This window comes from Anomaloglossus baeobatrachus, chromosome 3 (assembly GCF_048569485.1).
Source record: "Anomaloglossus baeobatrachus isolate aAnoBae1 chromosome 3, aAnoBae1.hap1, whole genome shotgun sequence".
NCBI classification, from domain to species: domain Eukaryota; kingdom Metazoa; phylum Chordata; class Amphibia; order Anura; family Aromobatidae; genus Anomaloglossus; species Anomaloglossus baeobatrachus.
In genome coordinates, this window is record NC_134355.1 from 578,306,877 (window position 1) to 578,321,699 (window position 14,823).

A 14,823-nucleotide genomic window follows, 5' to 3' on the forward strand; every position below is an offset into this window, starting at 1 on the left:
TTACTTTCTCCTGAGGTGGAGGCTGATGATGATGAGACACAGTTGCTATCAAGTCAGCATACAATCTCAAGTGGGAAGGAGGATGAGATGGAATATGAGGTGGTCGATGATAAGTCCACTGATCCGGCCTGGATTGTTGAAATGCATAGCCAGCACAGCAACACAGAGGAAGATGAACATGTAGCACCAACACAGGCACCAAGGGGTAGTGGTTTGCCCAGACTGGGAACTGGATCAACTGCACCCCCACTGTGGCCCAAGTCAGGGCAAGGAGGCATTCAGGATTTTTTTTTCTGAAAGTCCTTCAGAGAAAAACATTGTAATCTGTAACATCTGCCATACCAAGTTGAGCATAGGCCAGGGCAAAGGCAACCTGAGCACCACCAGTATGTGGAACCACATGGCAGTCAAGCACCCCAGTAGGTGGGCTGAACAGGATACCAAATTTGTGTCTGCTGGTCAAACCACTGCCATGTTGCCAGTGCTAAGTCCTTCACAATCTGCTGTCCTGGAAGCAGGCATTCATACATCCTGCCCACTAGGTGCAATTTCACAGACACAGCAAACATCAACCAAAGCCACTTCCTTGTCCTAAGGCAGCGCCCAGTTGTCCGTGCCTGAGATCTTGTATGGAAGTGTAAATACCCAGCCATACACCGACAGGCACAAAACCTAAACTCGCACATTGACAAATTGCCAGCCATGGAGATGCTGCCGTTTAGGCTTGTTGGAACACAGTGTTTCCATTATCTCTTGGCTGTGGCTGCCCTACGATACAGTGTTCCCAGTCGACACTATTTTACCCATTGTGCCATCCCCGCATTACACAAGCACGTGTTTGATGCGCCCATGGGGCCTCAGGGCTACTCATCACCGGGCCAGTGGTATTTGTGGTTGCTGTGAATGGCCTGACCCGGCTCTGTGGCCCCGTCGGTGTCAAAAAATGGTGAAAGGTGACCGGTATGGGGGATGATGGGTGTTGTGAACACATTTGGACTGGGTTCTGGTTTGCTACTCCCTCTTGTGGCCAGTGCTGGTAGTGGAGTTGGTCTGCTTAACAGAAGCCAGGCAGCTGATGATGATTGGAAATCAGGTAGTTCAGACTGGGCCTATATAACTTAGTAGTTTTCTCTTGGTCTGGGCTTGTGATCAATGTTGCTTCCTGTGGTGCTGTGGATATTCTGAAGCCTGCCCTATCTTCTGTCTCTACCAGAACTCCAAACAGATAGGTTTGGTCTTTGTACCTCTGCTGGTTTTGTTTCCATTTTTCTGTTGTTAATATTGGAGGTATTAAGGCTGGTCTCCTGATTTTGCCTGTGTAGTCCTGGGTGGAGTTGGATCATTCCCTGCTGGGAATGTCTGTGTACCTTGCTCCATATTCTGCAATGTATTTGTGTTTTGTCATGCTTATATTAATGTTAGTCCTTCCTCTATATTAGTGTTTTCCTTGGATCCCACTAACACCAGAGTACTGATATAGTGGGGGAGAGTCCGTGTGGGCTCATCTTTTTCCTATCAGGTGTGTTGTTTTTTTCTAGGGTATTGCGGGGCTGCAGACAGTGCTCTTTTCTGTCCTTTCCTATATAGACAGTTTGGGCCTCATCTTTGCTGAATTTTTTTTCTCCCTGTGTACTGTGCTTCATCTTGTCTCCCCTATGTTTGGGGGCTGTCTATATCTTTGGGGAACTGCTCCAAGGCAGATTAGCTTTTCGTGTTTTTCTCCCTTTAGGAAGAATTAGTTCTCAGGCTGTGTCGAGGCAACTAAGTCATCTTAGGCTCATCCCACGGCTACTTCTAGTTGTGTTGTCAGTGTTAGGTCTGCAGTCAGCTGAATTTCCAACCACTCTGGTGACACTCTGGATTTCCTTGTTTTTGCCTTTTTTTGATCCTCATCGGTCACTGAATCATAACAGATGGGGGTTTGCTTTGCAGCGCCACCCATGGTATGCAGCCAATGATCAGCCGCTGCTGTGAGATGTTACTCTCCTCCAGGGCGGATGGTCACGCAACTCAGATGGTCCAGCTCCCCACAGATAGAACTTAACTCCAGGGAGGACGATGGTGGGGGGTAGCGGCCATTGGCACCGGAGCGCAGGGCGACGGCGATGGCAATGATGGGACGGCATTTGGACTGCGGACAAAGTTCGTTTACTCACTGTCAGGTTGTCATTCTTGGAGTGTCGGTTTCCGCCGTGATGGGCCCCAGCCGATCCCGGATGATTCTGAGGCCACTACCGGTATTGTGAAGCTGTGAGACCTTCCTTCCTTGCGTACTGTAGTGTGGATCCCCGTGGTGTGAAGCTACTTGGGGACCCCAGTGTCCTTGGGTTCCCTTCCCGTTCGCAGGCAGCACAAATCAATTGTGGGCTGACAGTGATCTTGACTCTTGACTCTATGTGCTGCTGTGCCTCGGGACCTTTGTCGTGGGCAATGGCACATGAAATCCCCCTTCATCGCAGATTCTGATGGTGCAACGTGGATTGTACGCAACCCTAGGGTTCTTCACTCTGACTGCACTGGTTCCAAAGGGGCTGTTAGGCTCACCCCTCGGCTCCCATGTTGCTCCTCTGTCTCACCAGCTCCACCGGTCATCCCCTGCTTCCTTCAGTCTGCTCGGTCCTAACTGAAGGAACTCTAAAGCATTCCCTGCAGTGGCCATGGTCCTGTGAGTCCCTGATGTTCTGGCACTCTCTTCAGTAGGCCCCGAGAGAGCTCTTAAGCACCCCTCTCGGTCAGTCCCTCTGAAGGAACTCTGAAGCATGCCCTTCAATGAACCTACTTCTCCTGTGTCTCAGACTGTTCTGAGGTAAAAGTCTGTGTGTTCCTCACTTCCCTCATGCTTGCCCCCACCTTCCTGATGACTCACCAGTGGCTGGTAAAGTCCCGTTGTTATGGTAACCACCTCTAACCCAGTTCCAGGGGCTTGCTACTAAGTTGTGCGTTGTGTAAGTAATGAACACCAGTAGTTAACCTCTTCCTTACCCAGGATGAGTACTGCACTTTGTGAGATGCAATACCCTGTGGTGACTGAGCCTCAAGGGCACCACATGTTAAACAATCTCAACCATCTCTGACCAACGCCATAACCGGGAAGGTCCACCTAACAACAGACATGTGGACAGGGATGATCTATATCTGTCATGGCACACTGGGTGAACCTGGTGGAGGCTGGTACAAACTCGCAAACTGTAACATAACACATCCTACCCATGACAAGAATAGCGGGCCCAACTTCCATCAGTGTTTCCGTCTCATCATATGCCCCTTTCTGTCTCCCCTCCTCCTCCTTCTCCTCCTCCACACCTTCTGCTGAATTATCCTCCCCGTCACTGCCAAGCTAGGAGCTGTGCAGCAGTGCATCGGCAAAGTGACAAAACGCTGTGCTGAAGCTGATCTGTTTAGGTCACAAACCACGCACTGCAGTAGAGCTGTGGCAAGGTATAAAAGAGCAGACCGATCAATGGCTCTTCCATTGCCCCTCCAAAGCGGACTAGTCGATTGCGACAATGGACATAACCTGGTGGCGGCTTTAAAGGTCGGCAAGCTGGTACACGTGCCATGCATGGCTCACAGAAATTTATGAAAACATACTCTGATGACTTGCCGTACCTAATTGAGAAGGTGCACCGTATTAGTGCCCATTTCCGCCATTGCTCCAACGCTTATGTTGGTCTTACAGCGTCGCAAAAGTGCGTTAATTTGCCAAGTCACCAACTCATGTGCGACCTACCCATGCAGTGGAACTCTACATTCTATATGTTGGCGAGGATTACTGAACAGCAGAGGGCACTAGCTGAATACCAGCTCCAACATGCCTGTCAGAATGAGATTCAGCCACCACATATAACAACTGTTGAGTGGGTGTGGATCGCTGACATTTGTGAGGTTCTTGAGAACTTTGAGTACAGCACCAAGCTCGTAAGCGGTGATCTGGCTATTATCAGCTTAACCATCCCGCTGCTGTGTCTGTTGAAATAATCAATGCATAGTCTCAAAGAGGAAGCTTTGAGTGCCCAGCATGTGGCTAAGGAGCCAGATTTCCCCATGGGTGATAATACTCAGCCCAGCCAATATTCTGAAGCAACATTGGGTGATGATTAGGAGGATGGGGAGGATGAGGAGGAAGAATACTTTTTTTTCTGTGCTACCCAGGGGACTCCCAATGCTACAAGGCGACTCTCAACCCCAGCTTCATGTCTGTCCAGCATGGATGGGCTGGAGATGAGGAGGTGAAGGAGGAGGAGGCAATTCAGCATGAGTAAAGGATGGGTATGGATCCTCCTGGTGGGGAACAGAACCTTTGCCTGTTTTCAGCTTGGCCCACATGGTGAAGTTCATGTGTAAGTGTCTGTGCAAGACCCTCGCGTGATACACATTTTATCCAACAACCTATATTGGTTGGCCACCTTTCTGGACCCACAGTACAAGGAGAATTTTCCTTCTCTCCTGTTGGAGTCACCAAAGGGTTCACAATGGAATCCTTCAAGAGGGTCATTATAGAGCAGTTGAGGAAAACATCACTCTCAGGCAACGCTGGCAGTAGAGTTATCGACTCTTTTCAGCACCAAGTAGTAGTGGGGAGACACACCAACACCATGTCCAACAGAGGTGGGGGGAAACTGAGCGCAAACTGGGTCATTTTCAATAAACCAGGACATTAGCAAGGGCTATCTGTGCCTGTAATAATGCCAAGGAGGGAGAACTGAGCAAACATCATTAGGTCAGGCCAGGTCACTGCAGGGCATAACAAGCGCTGACGTAATGAACTCGTGAGGTCAGCGCTTGTCACTGAGTTCCATGGCTGCCGCATTCTCACGCGAACTGTCCCGTGAGCCCATGACGTCACCACTAGTCACAGTCTCGGGCCGTCCACGAGACTTGATGTGAGAATGCGGCGTCATGGAAGTCAGTGACGAGCGCTGACATCAAAACTTCAGCGGAGATCATCTGTCAGGTTTCCGGGATTTCCAGTTCTCTTTTGAAAGAGCTTGCCCTCGGTTAACATGGAGTTTACTGTTCTGTTGCCCTACTTCCTGTCCAGCTGCTTAAAAGGCCGCCTCTAAGCCTAGTCCAGTGCCTGAGTATACTGCTTGCTGTGTGCTCCTGCTTTGCTGCTCCTATTTCCTGATTGCCATTTGGATCCTCCTGAAAGACTACCGACACCGACTCTGGACTTTACCCGGTTTCATCAAGCTGTGCCCGTACTCCGTCTGCCGTCTTTGGTCAGCACTTCTGCCCGGTTCCTTCCGGTTCGTAACCACTCTGGACTATCATCCCGTACGGACACTTCTGGACTTTACCACTTGCCCCTTGTGTCCCGGCTGCTGCGCATTTAGGCCTTCCGGGGTGATTGCCAGACAGTCCCTGTATAGGGGTTCGCTCTTGGTGGTCTCCCTGGGGGAGTCCGGTGCGTGGCCCCGGGAATTTCCTTCGCTCCGATTCGGGAAGGTATTTCGTGTGTTATTGTTTTACTGTGTTTGTTCCGTTTGTGTACCTATCGTGGTTACATATTATAAACATCTCTGTACCAAGAACTCGTCTCTGGTTGTCATTGCCCTAACGCTATCGAAATCCTCAGAACATACAATAGTATTACATTATACTCAGGCCCTAAAAAGGATTTCGCTGGGGCAATGACTGAGACACGAGTAGATCAGCTCTTTTCCATGATCAACTCCTTGCAGCAGGAGATGGAGGCGGTACAAACTAAACTTAGAGATGTGGAGGCACAGCTGGGCCATGATCACCAGGTACTGGGTCCGGCTATTCAGGATTTGCAAGTCAGAGTGGAGGCTCAGGAAGCCGTCCCCACTACGTCCGTATCAGCTGCCGGTATGCCTAGGTTACCCCCATTTCGTTTCAATGGTGATCGTAGTCAGTTTCGTGGTTTTGTCAACCAGTGTATACTATTCTTTGATGTACATGCTGATTATTACCGTTCTGACCGGTCAAAAGTGTTATGTATAATCATGTTATTAACCTCACGAGCACTGGCTTGGGCTAATCCTATGATAGAGAATTGGGATATCCGTTTAAATCACCTGGATGACTTTCTGACCGCAATGGCACAAATGTTTGATGATCCGAATCGCCGTGCGACCGCTGAATCGGCTCTCCTTTCCTTACGTCAGGGAAAGCGGTCTGTCGTTGAATACGCCACTGAGTTCAGGAGGTTAGTGGTAGACACCGACTGGGGAAACAATGCATTATTGTCAGTGTTCAGAAAAGGTTTGTCCGGTACCATCAAGGACGAGTTAGCTCGTTCCGAATCTCCAGGGGATTTTGAACTGTTTCTCCAACACTGTGTGCGTATTGATACCCGCTTGACGGAACGTAGACAGGAAAAATGGGCAGCTGTAAACCAGGTAACCAACTTTGCGTTTCCTTCCAGAGAACCCGCTCTCAGGACGCCACGGGAGGCCGAGGACGTTCCTATGCAAGTGGACTCTCTGCAAAAGCGAGAGACCAACGAACGTCGTGAACACCGGCTCCGTGAGCGTTTGTGTTTCTATTGCGGTCAATCGGACCATTTCTTGATCGACTGCCCGAGACGTCCAAATCGCCCAAATAAGGTATTGGCAGCCATGGCAGAGTGTGACAACACGGACGCAGAGTCCGATATCTCTGAGGCAAGTGGACACCTGGATGCGGTATTTCCCTTGACTGTAATGTCAACATCACCTAAGGACTCAGAAGGGAAAGATACCCATTGCTCGCTTCCCATTCAGATCCGGTGGGAGGGACAGTTAATACCTACATCCGCAATGATAGACTCTGGGGCAGGGGGTAATTTCATGGACTCTTCTTTTGCCAGGAAACACGGTATCCGGACTCAGCAAAGATCCTCACCGGTTACCATGGAGACGGTAGACGGATCTCCGTTAGTTTCTGGACCAGTTGATCGGGAAACAGTACCTCTAGAATGCGTGATGAAGCCAGGTCAGCAGGAGACCCTTGTTTTCATGTTGATTTCTTCTCCTCATTTTCCGATTATTTTAGGAATTCCGTGGCTACGGTCTACAAATCCAGTCATCGATTGGGAGACTAAGGAAATATCCTTCCCACCGCAGAGTGGTCCGACCATTAGTCCAACTGTACCGGTTCCAGTAACACCGAATGCGGAGGGCACTGTACAGGTACCTGTTTTACCCCCGGTTTATCATGACTTCGCTGATATATGCGACAAAAGAAAAGCAGATCGGCTTCCCCCGCATAGACCGTATGATTGCCCCATAGACTTACTCCCAGGGGCGGAGATCCCGTTTGGTCATGTCTACCCGTTGGCGGCACCTGAGCTAGAAGCACTAAAAGAGTACATCGATGAAAGTCTAGCCAAGGGATTTATTCGCCCGTCTACCTCACCAGCAGGGGCACCCATCTTTTTCGTGAAAAAGAAGGAGGGGACTCTGAGACCCTGCATTGACTACCGGGAACTGAATAAAATAACCATCCGGAACCGGTATCCGTTACCGTTGATTCCTGAGCTATTGGAGAGAGTCCAACAGGCAAAGATATTCACTAAATTGGATCTCCGTGGGGCATATAATCTACTTCGCATACGTCCCGGAGATGAGTGGAAGACAGCGTTCAGATGTCGGTATGGACATTATGAGTACCTAGTGATGCCTTTTGGACTTTGTAACGCTCCCGCGGCTTTCCAACATCTAGTTAACGATATTTTTAGGGATATAATGGACCAATTCATGGTGATTTATTTGGATGATATCCTGATCTTTTCTGATTCCCTACAGGAACACCAGGAGCACGTCAAGACAGTACTTACCCGTCTGAGGGATAACCACCTGTACATTAAACTGGAGAAATGCGAATTCCATTGCTCACAAATACAATTTTTAGGTTATGTCATCTCTCCTCAGGGACTGAACATGGAGTCTGGCAAGATACAAGCAATTCTAGACTGGCCGGAACCGGGAAACATCAAAGAGGTACAACGCTTTGTCGGTTTTGCCAACTTTTACCGACGCTTTATCCGTAACTTTTCAGAGATCGTCCGTCCCATCACTCTGTTAACCAAGAAAGGACAGAAGTTTGTGTGGTCCGCCCAGGCCCAGGAAGCTTTCCATCGTCTCAAGGTTTGTTTTACCTCAACGCCAATATTAGTACATCCGAATCCCGCACTTCCCTTTATTGTGGAAGTCGACGCTTCCGACTATGCATTAGGGGCAATCCTTTCTCAAAGGACTGGGGACAAGAGTCTCTTGCATCCGTGTGCTTTCTTTTCTCGCCGGTTGTCCCCTGCAGAAAGGAACTATGACATTGCGGACAAGGAATTGTTGGCGATTATTTCAGCTTTTAAGGAATGGAGACACCACTTACAGGGAGCTGCGCAGCAAGTGACAGTACTCACAGATCATCGTAACCTGGAATTTCTTAAGTCTGCCAGGTGCCTGTCTCCACGGCAAGCCCGTTGGAGCTTATTCCTTAACCAGTTCAATTTTATCGTTACATACCGTCCAGGTTCACGTAATGGGAAAGCCGATGCCTTGTCCCGAATCCACGCCGTGGACTCCGTGCCTGGAACCCCGTCTCAGACCGTGTTATCGGATGCCAATTTCGTTGGAGTAATCCAGGACCAGGACTTGTGGAAGGACATCAAGCTGGCCTATGATGGTGACGTATTTCTTGCTGCCCCCCCGAATGATGTAACTCTTGTTCTTCGGAATGGTGTGTGGTTGAGAGAGCGACGCATTTATGTCCCGGAGGCCGTAAGACTTCAGGTTCTCAAGTTGGTCCATGACTCCGTGTTGGCTGGTCATAGGGGGGTACAGAAGACGCAGGAATTTCTGAGCCGTTTTTTCTGGTGGCCTACCTGTTTAAAGGATGTAAAGGACTATGTCCACTCATGTGTGGTTTGTGCCCGGTGCAAGGTCCCTCGTGTGGCTCCTACGGGACTCCTCCAACCGTTACCCGTTCCATCTCGCCCTTGGGGATCCATCTCAATGGATTTTATTGTGGAGTTGCCAGTCTCAGGCGGTCACAATACCATTTTAGTGGTGGTGGATCGGTTGACAAAAGCTGCTCACTTTATTCCATGTACCGGTCTTCCCTCAGCCGCAGAGACAGTGGATTTGGTTATCCAGAACATATTCCGATTGCATGGGGTACCAGGCGAGATCATCTCTGACCGGGGCGTGCAGTTCACGTCTAAGTTCTGGAAGGGGTTTTGTACGGCACTCCAGATTGATGTCTGTTTGTCTTCTGCATACCATCCTCAGACAAATGGGCAAACCGAACGGACTAATCAAACCCTGGAACAGTACCTTCGATGTTATGTCAGCCATCTGCAGGACGATTGGTTGAAGATGCTTCCGTTGGCGGAGTTCTCGTATAACAACACTCAGAGCAGCTCCACTAAGGTAACGCCCTTTTTCGCTAACTTGGGTTACCATCCGAATGTTTTGCCTAGGTCACCGGTTGCGGTTTCGGTGCCAGCGGTGGAGGACAGATTGACAGAGCTACGACAAAATCTGGAGGTTCTAAAGGACACTGTGGCTACGGCTCAGGAGCGTTACAAGAGGTCGGCGGACACTCACCGGAAACCGGCACCCATGTATAAGGTAGGGGACTCAGTATGGTTATCCACCAAAAACCTGAGATTGGGTGTTCCTTCGCAGAAGCTGGGACAGAAATTCATCGGTCCGTTTAAGATCACCGGGATCGTGAGCCCTGTGGCCTGTCGGCTACGGTTACCGCACCATCTAAAGGTACACCCGGTCTTTCATGTTTCTCTCCTCAAACCCGTTTCTCCTAATACGTTCCATGGTCGTGTCGTGCCTCCTCCTCCGCCTGTGATGGTTGACGGCGAGGAGCAGTTCGTGGTTGAGGACATTATTAACTCCCGGCTCCATCGTCATAGGCTTCAGTATCTGGTACGTTGGCAGGGGTACGCCCCTGAGGACGATTCCTGGGAACCGGTGGGTAACATTCGGGCACCCCGGAAGATTGCTCAGTTTCATCGGCGGTACCCGGGCAAGCCAGGCCCTGATCCGTCCTGAGGCCGTTTCTGGGGGGGGGAGTACTGTCAGGTTTCCGGGATTTCCAGTTCTCTTTTGAAAGAGCTTGCCCTCGGTTAACATGGAGTTTACTGTTCTGTTGCCCTACTTCCTGTCCAGCTGCTTAAAAGGCCGCCTCTAAGCCTAGTCCAGTGCCTGAGTATACTGCTTGCTGTGTGCTCCTGCTTTGCTGCTCCTATTTCCTGATTGCCATTTGGATCCTCCTGAAAGACTACCGACACCGACTCTGGACTTTACCCGGTTTCATCAAGCTGTGCCCGGACTCCGTCTGCCGTCTTTGGTCAGCACTTCTGCCCGGTTCCTTCCGGTTCGTAACCACTCTGGACTATCATCCCGTACGGACACTTCTGGACTTTACCACTTGCCCCTTGTGTCCCGGCTGCTGCGCATTTAGGCCTTCCGGGGTGATTGCCAGACAGTCCCTGTATAGGGGTTCGCTCTTGGTGGTCTCCCTGGGGGAGTCCGGTGCGTGGCCCCGGGAATTCCCTTCGCTCCGATTCGGGAAGGTATTTCGTGTGTTATTGTTTTACTGTGTTTGTTCCGTTTGTGTACCTATCGTGGTTACATATTATAAACATCTCTGTACCAAGAACTCGTCTCTGGTTGTCATTGCCCTAACGCTATCGAAATCCTCAGAACATACAATAGTATTACATCATCATAGCGGGTAATGATCTTAGCTAACCTCCTGATGTCGGCGCTCATCATCCCGCAGCTGCTTGCACACTGCTGTGTGAGTCACTGCAGGGCTGGCCAGGGCAGTACACCATACACTGCAGGGGCTTGATAGACTGAAGCCACATGGCTTCTAGGGATTCCAGAAACCATATGAGTGAGAAATGCATGCAGGCATATTCTTCAGGCTCTCCCCATTCAGTTTTATCACTTTCCTATCCATTTCAGCCTTTTCCTCAGGCCCCCAGACCTCTTTGTTGGGTCCAGCAGAAAATTACTTGCATTTCCCATTGACTTGCATTGTACTCGCTATTCGGAACGAATACACGAATATTACAAAGTACTCGTTTCGAGTATAGTAATTATGAATATTATGGTCCTCGCTCATCTCTAGTACTCTTCTCGCGTGGCCTCTCTTTCACTTCCTGGGCCACTCATCATTGCTTATCCATATGCACTGCTTTCCCTACCCACCGGCTGTCCTGGCATCTGTGATTGGTTGCAGTCAGACGCACCCCCAGTCTGTATGACAGCGCCTGACTGCAACCAATCACAGGCACGGTCTGCAGGTCAGTATCGCAGTGTAAGAATAAATAAAACAATTGGTGTGGGGCTTCAGCCCCCAGCCATGCGCCTATCTTGGCTGTGTATGAAAATAAGGGGAACCGCATGCGGCTTTTTTTATTTTAAATTTAAATAATAATTTAAAAAAACGGCGTGCGGTCCCCCCCAAATTTGATATCCAGCTATGATAAAGCCCAACAGCTGGGGGCTAGTATTCTCAGCCTTGGGAGTCCTTTGGTTACTGGGACCCCCAAGCTAAGAGTAGCAGCCTACAGCCACACCATAATTGTTGCATCTATTATATGTGACAATCCCGGCGCTTCACCCAGCTCTTCTTGATTGCCCTGGTGCAGTGGCAATCAAGGTAAAAGGGGTTAATTGGCTGTGTATGAAAATGTATGATGTGGCAATCGGGGTAATAGGGGTTATCTTGGCTGTGTATGAAAATAAGAGGAACCACATGTGGCTTTTCTTATTTTAAATTTAAAAAATTATTTTAAAAAACTGCATGCGGTCCCCCCAATTTTGATATCCAGCCATGATAAAGCCCAACAGCTGGGGGCTAGTATTCTCAGCCTGGGGAGTCCTTTGGTTACTGGGACCCCCAGGCCAAGAATAGCAGCCTAAAGCCACACCATAATTGTTGCATCTATTATATGTGACAATCCCGGCGCTTCAACCAGCTCTTCTTGATTGCCCAGGTGCAGTGGCAATCGGGGTAATAGGGGTTAATGACAATGCACTACTGTCATCAAGCCCATAATTAGTGATGGGTAAAGGTCTAAATACAAGGAAACATCCTTTATTTGAAATAAAATGCAACACCCTCTTAGCTGTCTTAACCCCAAAAAGACCTTTAAATTTACGCCGGTATCCACACGACGTCCGATGACAGTCTTGGCTTGGCTACATCTGAGCCTGGAGAGACCAAAAATATGTCTGCTCTCTCCAGGCTCCGGGAAACACTGACAAGGGGGACCTGGCTGGCAGCAGTGACATCACTCAGTTCACTGGAGGTCATACTCGGGTTCCCATGGTATGACCTCTGGTGACTGAAGCACTCTGGCTTAAAGTGCGGGGCCATGCCCCGCACCCCGCCAGCCCTTTGACATTGACAGTGCTGGCCTGTCCCGCACTCTCCTCCTCCCGGCTGGCACTGTCACTGTTAAAGTCAGGGCTGAGCCCCGCACCCCACTGGCCCTTTAACACTGACAGTTCTAGCCGGGAGTCAGGTAGTTCATGGCTGCCCTGCACTCCCTGTCCAGATCTGTCACTGTTAAAGGGCTTGGGGGGTGCGGGTCTTGGCCCCACACTTTAAGCCAGAGTACGGTACTCAGGTCACTGGAGGTCTTACCAGTCAGGAACTGAGCAATGTTTCTTCTGCTAGCTGGGTCCCCTTTGTCAGTGTTTCCCAGAGCTTGGAGAGATCAGACATGTTTTCAATCTCTTCAGGCTTGGATGTAGCAGAGCCAGACCGTCTTGGGACTTTGTCTGGATTAGCGTAAACTTCAAGGGTATTTTTGTGGTTAATAAAGAGGGGAAAGAAGGTGCTGTATTTTCTTTAAAATAAAGGATTTTTCTCTGTGTTTGTGTTTGTTTCTTTTTACTTATAGGATTAGTGAGGGGGGGTCTCATAGACCCCTACCCAGCACTAATTCTGGGCTTGATGACAGATGTGCACTATCAACCCCTATTACACTTATTTCCACTGCAGCAGGGCAATCAGAAAGAGCTGTTAAAGCACAGGGATTGTCGCATCTAATGGATGCAACAATTCCGGTGTGTTTGTAGGCTGCTATTTTAGCCTGGGGGGGTCCCAATAACCATGGGACTCCCCAGGCTGGGAATACCAGCTCCCAACTCTTAGGCTTTGTCATGGCTGGGTATCAAAATTTGTGGGAGACCGCATACCACTTTTTAAAAATTATTTTTTTTAAATAATTAAAAAAAATAAAATAAAACAATGCATGCAGTTCCTCTTATTTTGATCCATAGCCTAACTAGGTGCACGGCTGGGGGCTGCAGATTGTAGCCGTATGCTTTATTTGTTCTGGGTATCATAATATGGGGCACTGTATGCCAAATATTTTATTTATTTATTTTTACTGTACGATACTGACCTGCACTTCACGCCTGTGATTGAAAGCATCAGACATGCTGTTACACAGGCTGGGGGTGCGTCTGACTGCAACCAATCTCAGACACCGGTGGGCAGGGAAATCAGGTCATATTCATTGAAGGTAAATTATTGGGCCTGGAAGTGAATGCTCGGCCTGGAAGCAGCATACAGCTGACCCAGGGCCTCGGTAAGTACAGCGAGCTTGCTCCTATCCCTCTCTCCCTTCTACCAACGTTTTTAATCTGCGGATTCTGGTGCCCATGGGCTTATATAGGGACTAGAATCCGGCTTGGAACCAGATTTTAAAAACCAGATAACACGGACCCGCCGATCCCGGTTATCTGTGAGTCCGCTCATCACTAATTCTGACGTGTACCTGGCTATACTTTCTGCTCAGATTCAACCAAATACAGCAAGGTTGATTGGATGGTGCTTTACAGGAGTTTTTAAAGACAAAGAAGTGGAATGTTCTTCAATAGCCAAGTCAATCACCAGATCTCAACCCCAACAAGCACGTATTTTAGATACTTAACAAAAAACTTAAGGCAGAAAGACCCACAAACATACAACAACTGAAGTCAGCTGCAGTAAAGGCCGGCAAAGCATCACAAAGGAGGAAACCCAGCGTTTGGTGACGTCTATGGCTTCCAGACTTCAATTAGTAATTGCCTGAAAAGGATTCTCTATGAAGAATTAACAATAAACAATTTATTTATTTATGGTATGGTAAATTTGTCCAATTAATTTTGAGCCCCTGAAATGAGGAGATTTTGTAGGAAATGGTTGCAATTCCCAAACGTTTCACAGGATATTTTTGTTCAACCCCTTTGATTAAACCTGAAAGTCTACACTTCAATTACATCTCAGTTATTTCATTTTAAACCATAAATAGCGGAATAGCGGCATACAGAGGCCAAACCACGAATATTTCTGGACCTAACTGTATGTATCTTTATAACCACTGAAAATCTTCTCCATAAATCTTAATTGTGTTGTTAATGCAGGAAGTACATAGACTTCTGAAGCCGTCATTCAGATTAATGCAGTAGTGTGATTATATGATAAGGATTTAGTAAATTTACCTGGGTCTTGTTTTCCATCTGGGCACCATATTAGAATCCTTAGAAAATTCACATCCACTTGCACTGTTGTTTCAGAAAATTTGATTGAGCTGAACATTTTCTTCTATACTTTATTCCTTTATCTATATCCATCTTCCATAGGATCACTCCACCCTTTTACTGTCAGAAGGTTACTCATTGTCATAACACCCAACCAGGACCTCAATATTAAATTAATGAATAATTTTTCTATTTGATCAACAATTAAAAACTAGTATACACCTAAAATAGACTGAATATGTCACTGTTGATGAACTGCCAACACAAATGATCTAATTAGCCAAATCCTATGAATATTATGGGAGTATGG

The 14,823-nt window shown here is 48.4% G+C and overlaps 1 pseudogene; it reads right to left on the reverse strand.

Moving 5' to 3' along the window:
- LOC142295599 (galactose-3-O-sulfotransferase 2-like) overlaps positions 1-14,532 on the reverse strand; it is a 107,022-nt pseudogene extending 92,490 nt beyond the window's left edge.
- Positions 14,533-14,823: the final 291 nt, after the last annotated feature.